Source organism: Hippichthys cyanospilos, unplaced genomic scaffold, assembly GCF_059441005.1.
Source record: "Hippichthys cyanospilos isolate Australia breed blue-spotted pipefish unplaced genomic scaffold, RoL_Hcya_1.0 HiC_scaffold_79, whole genome shotgun sequence".
Taxonomy (NCBI): domain Eukaryota; kingdom Metazoa; phylum Chordata; class Actinopteri; order Syngnathiformes; family Syngnathidae; genus Hippichthys; species Hippichthys cyanospilos.
The window spans coordinates 22,501-30,000 of record NW_028283435.1 but is presented as its reverse complement, the minus strand read 5'-3'; positions in this window follow the sequence as shown (position 1 = coordinate 30,000).

Here is a 7,500-nt window from a genome sequence, read left to right as displayed (position 1 = left end):
GGCCGGCCGGGAAAACGACAAAGTCCAACTTCAGGCTGGGAAGTGGCAAAATGAGGCCGAGTGTCCTGGTTCCCAAAATCGGCCAAATATTAGGCAAAGTGCCGGTGACGGCCCGGTTCTCGGGCCGGCCGGGAAAACGACAAAGTCCAACTTCAGGCTGGGAAGTGGCAAAATGAGGCCGAGTGTCCTGGTTCCCCAAAACGGCTAAAAATAAGGCAAAGTGCCGGTGACGGCCCGGTTCTCGGGCCGGCCGGGAAAACGACAAAGTCCAACTTCAGGCTGGGAAGTGGCAAAATGAGGCCGAGGTGCCTGGTTCCCTGGAGCGGCCAAATATCAGGCAAAGTGCCGGTGTCCGCCCGGTTCCCCAAACGCCCCTGGTCGCCCAACTCAGGGGAGAAGTGCTGAAGTCAGGCCGACCTGCCTGGTTCCCTGGAGCGGCCAAATATTAGGCAAAGTGCCGCTGTCCGCCCGGTTCTCGGGCCGGCTGTAAAAACGACTAAGTCCAACTTCAGGCTGGGAAGTGGCAAACTGAGGCCGAGTGTCCTGGTTCCCAAAATCGGCCAAATATTAGGCAAAGTGCCGCTGTCCGCCCGGTTCCCCAAACGCCCCTGGTCGCCCAACTCAGGGGCAGAAGTGCTGAAATGAGGCCGAGTTGCCTGGTTCCCTAAAGCGGCCAAAAAAAGAGCAAAGTGCCGGTGTCCGCCCGGTTCCCCAAACGCCCCTGGTCGCCCAACTCAGGGGAGAAGTGCTGAAATGAGGCCGAGTTGCCTGGTTCCCTAAAGCGGCCAAAAAAAGAGCAAAGTGCCGGTGTCCGCCCGGTTCCCCAAACGCCCCTGGTCGCCCAACTCAGGGGAGAAGTGCTGAAGTCAGGCCGAGTGTCCTGGTTCCCTGGAGCGGCCAAATATTAGGCAAAAAGCCGGTGTCCGCCCGGTTCCCCAAACGCCCCTGGTCGCCCAACTCAGGGGCAGAAGTGCTGAAATGAGGCCGAGTTGCCTGGTTCCCTAAAGCGGCCAAAAAAAGAGCAAAGTGCCGGTGTCCGCCCGGTTCCCCAAACGCCCCTGGTCGCCCAACTCAGGGGAGAAGTGCTGAAATGAGGCCGAGTTGCCTGGTTCCCTAAAGCGGCCAAATATTAGGCAAAGTGCCGGTGTCCGCCCGGTTCCCCAAACGCCCCTGGTCGCCCAACTCAGGGGCAGAAGTGCTGAAGTGAGGCCGACCTGCCTGGTTCCCAAAATCGGCCAAATATTAGGCAAAGTGCCGGTGTCCGCCCGGTTCCCCAAACGCCCCTGGTCGCCCAACTCAGGGGAGAAGTGCTGAAGTCAGGCCGACTTGCCTGGTTCCCTGGAGCGGCCAAATATTAGGCAAAGTGCCGCTGTCCGCCCGGTTCCCCAAACGCCCCTGGTCGCCCAACTCAGGGGAGAAGTGCTGAAATGAGGCCGAGTTGCCTGGTTCCCTGGAGCGGCCAAATATTAGGCAAAAAGCCGGTGTCCGACAAAGTCCAACTTCAGGCTGGGAAGTGGCAAAATGAGGCCGAGTGTCCTGGTTCCCCAAAACGGCTAAAAATAAGGCAAAGTGCCGGTGACGGCCCGGTTCTCGGGCCGGCCGGGAAAACGGCAAAGTCCAACTTCAGGCTGGGAAGTGGCAAACTGAGGCCGAGTGTCCTGGTTCCCAAAATCGGCCAAATATTAGGCAAAGTGCCGCTGTCCGCCCGGTTCTCGGGCCGGCTGTAAAAACGACTAAGTCCAACTTCAGGCTGGGAAGTGGCAAACTGAGGCCGAGTGTCCTGGTTCCCAAAATCGGCCAAATATTAGGCAAAGTGCCGCTGTCCGCCCGGTTCTCGGGCCGGCTGTAAAAACGACTAAGTCCAACTTCAGGCTGGGAAGTGGCAAACTGAGGCCGAGTGTCCTGGTTCCCAAAATCGGCCAAATATTAGGCAAAGTGCCGGTGTCCGCCCGGTTCCCCAAACGCCCCTGGTCGCCCAACTCAGGGGCAGAAGTGCTGAAATGAGGCCGAGTTGCCTGGTTCCCTAAAGCGGCCAAAAAAAGAGCAAAGTGCCGGTGTCCGCCCGGTTCCCCAAACGCCCCTGGTCGCCCAACTCAGGGGAGAAGTGCTGAAATGAGGCCGAGTTGCCTGGTTCCCAAAATCGGCCAAATATTAGGCAAAGTGCCGGTGTCCGCCCGGTTCCCCAAACGCCCCTGGTCGCCCAACTCAGGGGCAGAAGTGCTGAAATGAGGCCGAGTTGCCTGGTTCCCTAAAGCGGCCAAAAAAAGAGCAAAGTGCCGGTGTCCGCCCGGTTCCCCAAACGCCCCTGGTCGCCCAACTCAGGGGAGAAGTGCTGAAATGAGGCCGAGTTGCCTGGTTCCCAAAATCGGCCAAATATTAGGCAAAGTGCCGGTGTCCGCCCGGTTCCCCAAACGCCCCTGGTCGCCCAACTCAGGGGCAGAAGTGCTGAAATGAGGCCGAGTTGCCTGGTTCCCTAAAGCGGCCAAAAAAAGAGCAAAGTGCCGGTGTCCGCCCGGTTCCCCAAACGCCCCTGGTCGCCCAACTCAGGGGAGAAGTGCTGAAATGAGGCCGAGTTGCCTGGTTCCCTAAAGCGGCCAAATATTAGGCAAAGTGCCGGTGTCCGCCCGGTTCCCCAAACGCCCCTGGTCGCCCAACTCAGGGGCAGAAGTGCTGAAATGAGGCCGAGTTGCCTGGTTCCCTAAAGCGGCCAAAAAAAGAGCAAAGTGCCGGTGTCCGCCCGGTTCCCCAAACGCCCCTGGTCGCCCAACTCAGGGGAGAAGTGCTGAAATGAGGCCGAGTTGCCTGGTTCCCAAAATCGGCCAAATATTAGGCAAAGTGCCGGTGTCCGCCCGGTTCCCCAAACGCCCCTGGTCGCCCAACTCAGGGGCAGAAGTGCTGAAATGAGGCCGAGTTGCCTGGTTCCCTAAAGCGGCCAAAAAAAGAGCAAAGTGCCGGTGTCCGCCCGGTTCCCCAAACGCCCCTGGTCGCCCAACTCAGGGGAGAAGTGCTGAAATGAGGCCGAGTTGCCTGGTTCCCAAAATCGGCCAAATATTAGGCAAAGTGCCGGTGTCCGCCCGGTTCCCCAAACGCCCCTGGTCGCCCAACTCAGGGGCAGAAGTGCTGAAATGAGGCCGAGTTGCCTGGTTCCCTAAAGCGGCCAAAAAAAGAGCAAAGTGCCGGTGTCCGCCCGGTTCCCCAAACGCCCCTGGTCGCCCAACTCAGGGGAGAAGTGCTGAAATGAGGCCGAGTTGCCTGGTTCCCTAAAGCGGCCAAATATTAGGCAAAGTGCCGGTGTCCGCCCGGTTCCCCAAACGCCCCTGGTCGCCCAACTCAGGGGCAGAAGTGCTGAAATGAGGCCGAGTTGCCTGGTTCCCTAAAGCGGCCAAAAAAAGAGCAAAGTGCCGGTGTCCGCCCGGTTCCCCAAACGCCCCTGGTCGCCCAACTCAGGGGAGAAGTGCTGAAATGAGGCCGAGTTGCCTGGTTCCCAAAATCGGCCAAATATTAGGCAAAGTGCCGGTGTCCGCCCGGTTCCCCAAACGCCCCTGGTCGCCCAACTCAGGGGCAGAAGTGCTGAAATGAGGCCGAGTTGCCTGGTTCCCTGGAGCGGCCAAATATTAGGCAAAGTGCCGGTGTCCGCCCGGTTCCTTAAACGCCCCTGGTCGCCCAACTGACCGGCAGAAGTGCTGAAATGAGGCCGACCTGCCTGGTTCCCTGGAGCGGCCAAATATTAGGCAAAGTGCCGCTGTCCGCCCGGTTCCCCAAACGCCCCTGGTCGCCCAACTGACCGGCAGAAGTGCTGAAATGAGGCCGACCTGCCTGGTTCCCCGGAGCGGCCAAATATTAGGCAAAGTGCCGCTGTCCGCCCGGTTCCCCAAACGCCCCTGGTCGCCCAACTCAGGGGAGAAGTGCTGAAGTCAGGCCGAGTTGCCTGGTTCCCTGAAACGGCCAAATATTAGGCAAAGTGCCGCTGTCCGCCCGGTTCCTCACACGCCCCTGGTCGCCCAACTTACCGGCAGAAGTGCTGAAGTCAGGCCGACCTGCCTGGTTCCCTGGAGCGGCCAAATATCAGGCAAAGTGCCGCTGTCCGCCCGGTTCCCCAAACGCCCCTGGTCGCCCAACTGACCGGCAGAAGTGCTGAAATGAGGCCGACCTGCCTGGTTCCCCGGAGCGGCCAAATATTAGGCAAAGTGCCGCTGTCCGCCCGGTTCCCCAAACGCCCCTGGTCGCCCAACTCAGGGGAGAAGTGCTGAAGTCAGGCCGAGTTGCCTGGTTCCCTGAAACGGCCAAATATTAGGCAAAGTGCCGCTGTCCGCCCGGTTCCTCACACGCCCCTGGTCGCCCAACTTACCGGCAGAAGTGCTGAAGTCAGGCCGACCTGCCTGGTTCCCTGGAGCGGCCAAATATTAGGCAAAGTGCCGGTGTCCGCCCGGTTCCTTAAACGCCCCTGGTCGCCCAACTGACCGGCAGAAGTGCTGAAATGAGGCCGACCTGCCTGGTTCCCTGGAGCGGCCAAATATTAGGCAAAGTGCCGCTGTCCGCCCGGTTCCCCAAACGCCCCTGGTCGCCCAACTCAGGGGAGAAGTGCTGAAATGAGGCCGAGTGTCCTGGTTCCCAAAATCGGCCAAATATTAGGCAAAGTGCCGGTGTCCGCCCGGTTCCCCAAACGCCCCTGGTCGCCCAACTCAGGGGCAGAAGTGCTGAAATGAGGCCGAGTTGCCTGGTTCCCCAAAGCGGGCAAAAAAAGAGCAAAGTGCCGGTGTCCGCCCGGTTCCCCAAACGCCCCTGGTCGCCCAACTCAGGGGCAGAAGTGCAGGAATGAGGCCGACCTGCCTGGTTCCCTGGAGCGGCTAAAAATTAGGCAAAGTGCCGGTGTCAAACGCCCCTGGTCGCCCAGCCCAAAAAATGACAAAGTCCCACAAACGCCCCTGGTCGCCCAGCCCAAAAAATGACAAAGTCCCACAAACGCCCCTGGTCGCCCAGCCGAAAAAATGACTAAGTGCCAACAGCGCCCCTGGTCGCCCAAACACTAAACGCCCCTGGTCGCCCAGCCGAAAAAATGACTAAGTGCCAACGGCGCCCCTGGTCGCCCAGCCGAAAAAATGACTAAGTGCCAACAGCGCCCCTGGTCGCCCAAACACTAAACGCCCCTGGTCGCCCAGCCGAAAAAATGACTAAGTGCCAACGGCGCCCCTGGTCGCCCAGGATTAAAAAATGACAAAGTCACACTTCAGGCCGACTTGTGCTGAGCAGAGGCCGGCGCTCCTGGTTCCCTGGAGCGGCCAAATTAAAGGCAATGTCCCGGTGTCATCCCGGTCCCTCAAACGCCCCTGGTCGCCCAGGATTAAAATATGACAAAGTCACACTTCAGGCCGACTTGTGCTGAGCAGAGGCCGGCGCTCCTGGTTCCCTGGAGCGGCCAAATTAAAGGCAATGTCCCGGTGTCATCCCGGTCCCTCAAACGCCCCTGGTCGCCCAGGATTAAAATATGACAAAGTCCCACTTCAGGCCGACTTGTGCTGAGCAGAGGCCGGCGCTCCTGGTTCCCTGGAGCGGCCAAATTAAAGGCAATGTCCCGGTGTCATCCCGGTCCCTCAAACGCCCCTGGTCGCCCAGGATTAAAATATGACAAAGTCACACTTCAGGCCGACTTGTGCTGAGCAGAGGCCGGCGCTCCTGGTTCCCTGGAGCGGCCAAATTAAAGGCAAAGTGCCGGTGTCAGCCCGGTCCCTCAAACGCCCCTGGTCGCCCAGGATTAAAATATGACAAAGTCCCACTTCAGGCCGACTTGTGCTGAGCAGAGGCCGGCGTTCCTGGTTCCCTGGAGCGGCCAAATTAAAGGCAAAGTGCCGGTGTCATCCCGGTCCCTCAAACGCCCCTGGTCGCCCAGGATTAAAATATGACAAAGTCCCACTTCAGGCCGACTTGTGCTGAGCAGAGGCCGGCGTTCCTGGTTCCCTGGAGCGGCCGAATTAAAGGCAAAGTCCCGGTGTCAGCCCGGTCCCACAAACGCCCCTGGTCGCCCAGCCACACGGCGCCCCTGGTCGCCCATCCACAAAAACGGCAAAGTGTCAAAAATGCCCCTGGTCGCCCAGCCAATAAACGCCCCTGGTCGCCCATTCATAAAAACGGCAAAGTGTCAAAAATGCCCCTGGTCGCCCAGCCACTAGCCGCCCCTGGTCGCCCATCCATAAAAACGGCAAAGTGTCAAAAATGCCCCTGGTCGCCCAGCAAACAAACGCCCCTGGTCGCCCATCCATAAAAACGGCAAAGTGTCAAAAATGCCCCTGGTCGCCCAGCAAACAAACGCCCCTGGTCGCCCATCCATAAAAACGGCAAAGTGTCAAAAATGCCCCTGGTCGCCCAGCAAACAAACGCCCCTGGTCGCCCATCCATAAAAACGGCAAAGTGTCAAAAATGCCCCTGGTCGCCCAGCAAACAAACGCCCCTGGTCGCCCATCCATAAAAACGGCAAAGTGTCAAAAATGCCCCTGGTCGCCCAGCAAACAAACGCCCCTGGTCGCCCATCCATAAAAACGGCAAAGTGTCAAAAATGCCCCTGGTCGCCCAGCAAACAAACGCCCCTGGTCGCCCATCCATAAAAACGGCAAAGTGTCAAAAATGCCCCTGGTCGCCCAGCAAACAAACGCCCCTGGTCGCCCATCCATAAAAACGGCAAAGTGTCAAAAATGCCCCTGGTCGCCCAGCAAACAAACGCCCCTGGTCGCCCAGCCGAAAAAATGACTAAGTGCAAACAGCGCCCCTGGTCGCCCAAACACTCAACGCCCCTGGTCGCCCAGCCGAAAAAATGACTAAGTGCCAACGGCGCCCCTGGTCGCCCAAACACTCAACGCCCCTGGTCGCCCAGCCTTAAAAATGACTAAGTGCAAACGGCGCCCCTGGTCGCCCAGCCGAAAAAATGACAAAGTGCCAACAGCGCCCCTGGTCGCCCAACCGAAAAAATGACTAAGTGCCCGCATCTTTTGCGTTGACCCCCCACCTCTACCCTCAAACCAAAAAGATGCGGAGGTTTGACCCAGATCTCCAAAACACTATCGGCACATATATAGGGAACAGCATTTTAAGAGCTTTTGGAGCCGAAAATATGACAAAGTCCCACTTTTTCGAAAATATGACAAAGTCCCACTTTTCGAAAATATGACAAAGTCCCACTTTTTCGAAAATATGGCAAAGTCCCACTTTTCTGAAAATATGACAGAGTGCCACTTTTATCACAAATGAGTGCCTGGCTCCCCGGCAATGTGAAACACGAACACGGACTGGAGAAGCGGGCGGCTTTGCCGCTCGCCGCGGCCTCGCTCCGGAAGGGGGGGGGGGGGCCGCTTATGAAACACGAACACGGACTGGAGAAGCGGGCGGCGTTGCCGCTCGCCGCGGCCTCGCTCCGGGTGGGGGGGGGCCGCTAATGAAACACGAACACGGACTGGAGAAGCGGGCGGCTTTGCCGCTCTTCCCGGCCTCGCTCCGAGCGGGCGGGCCGAA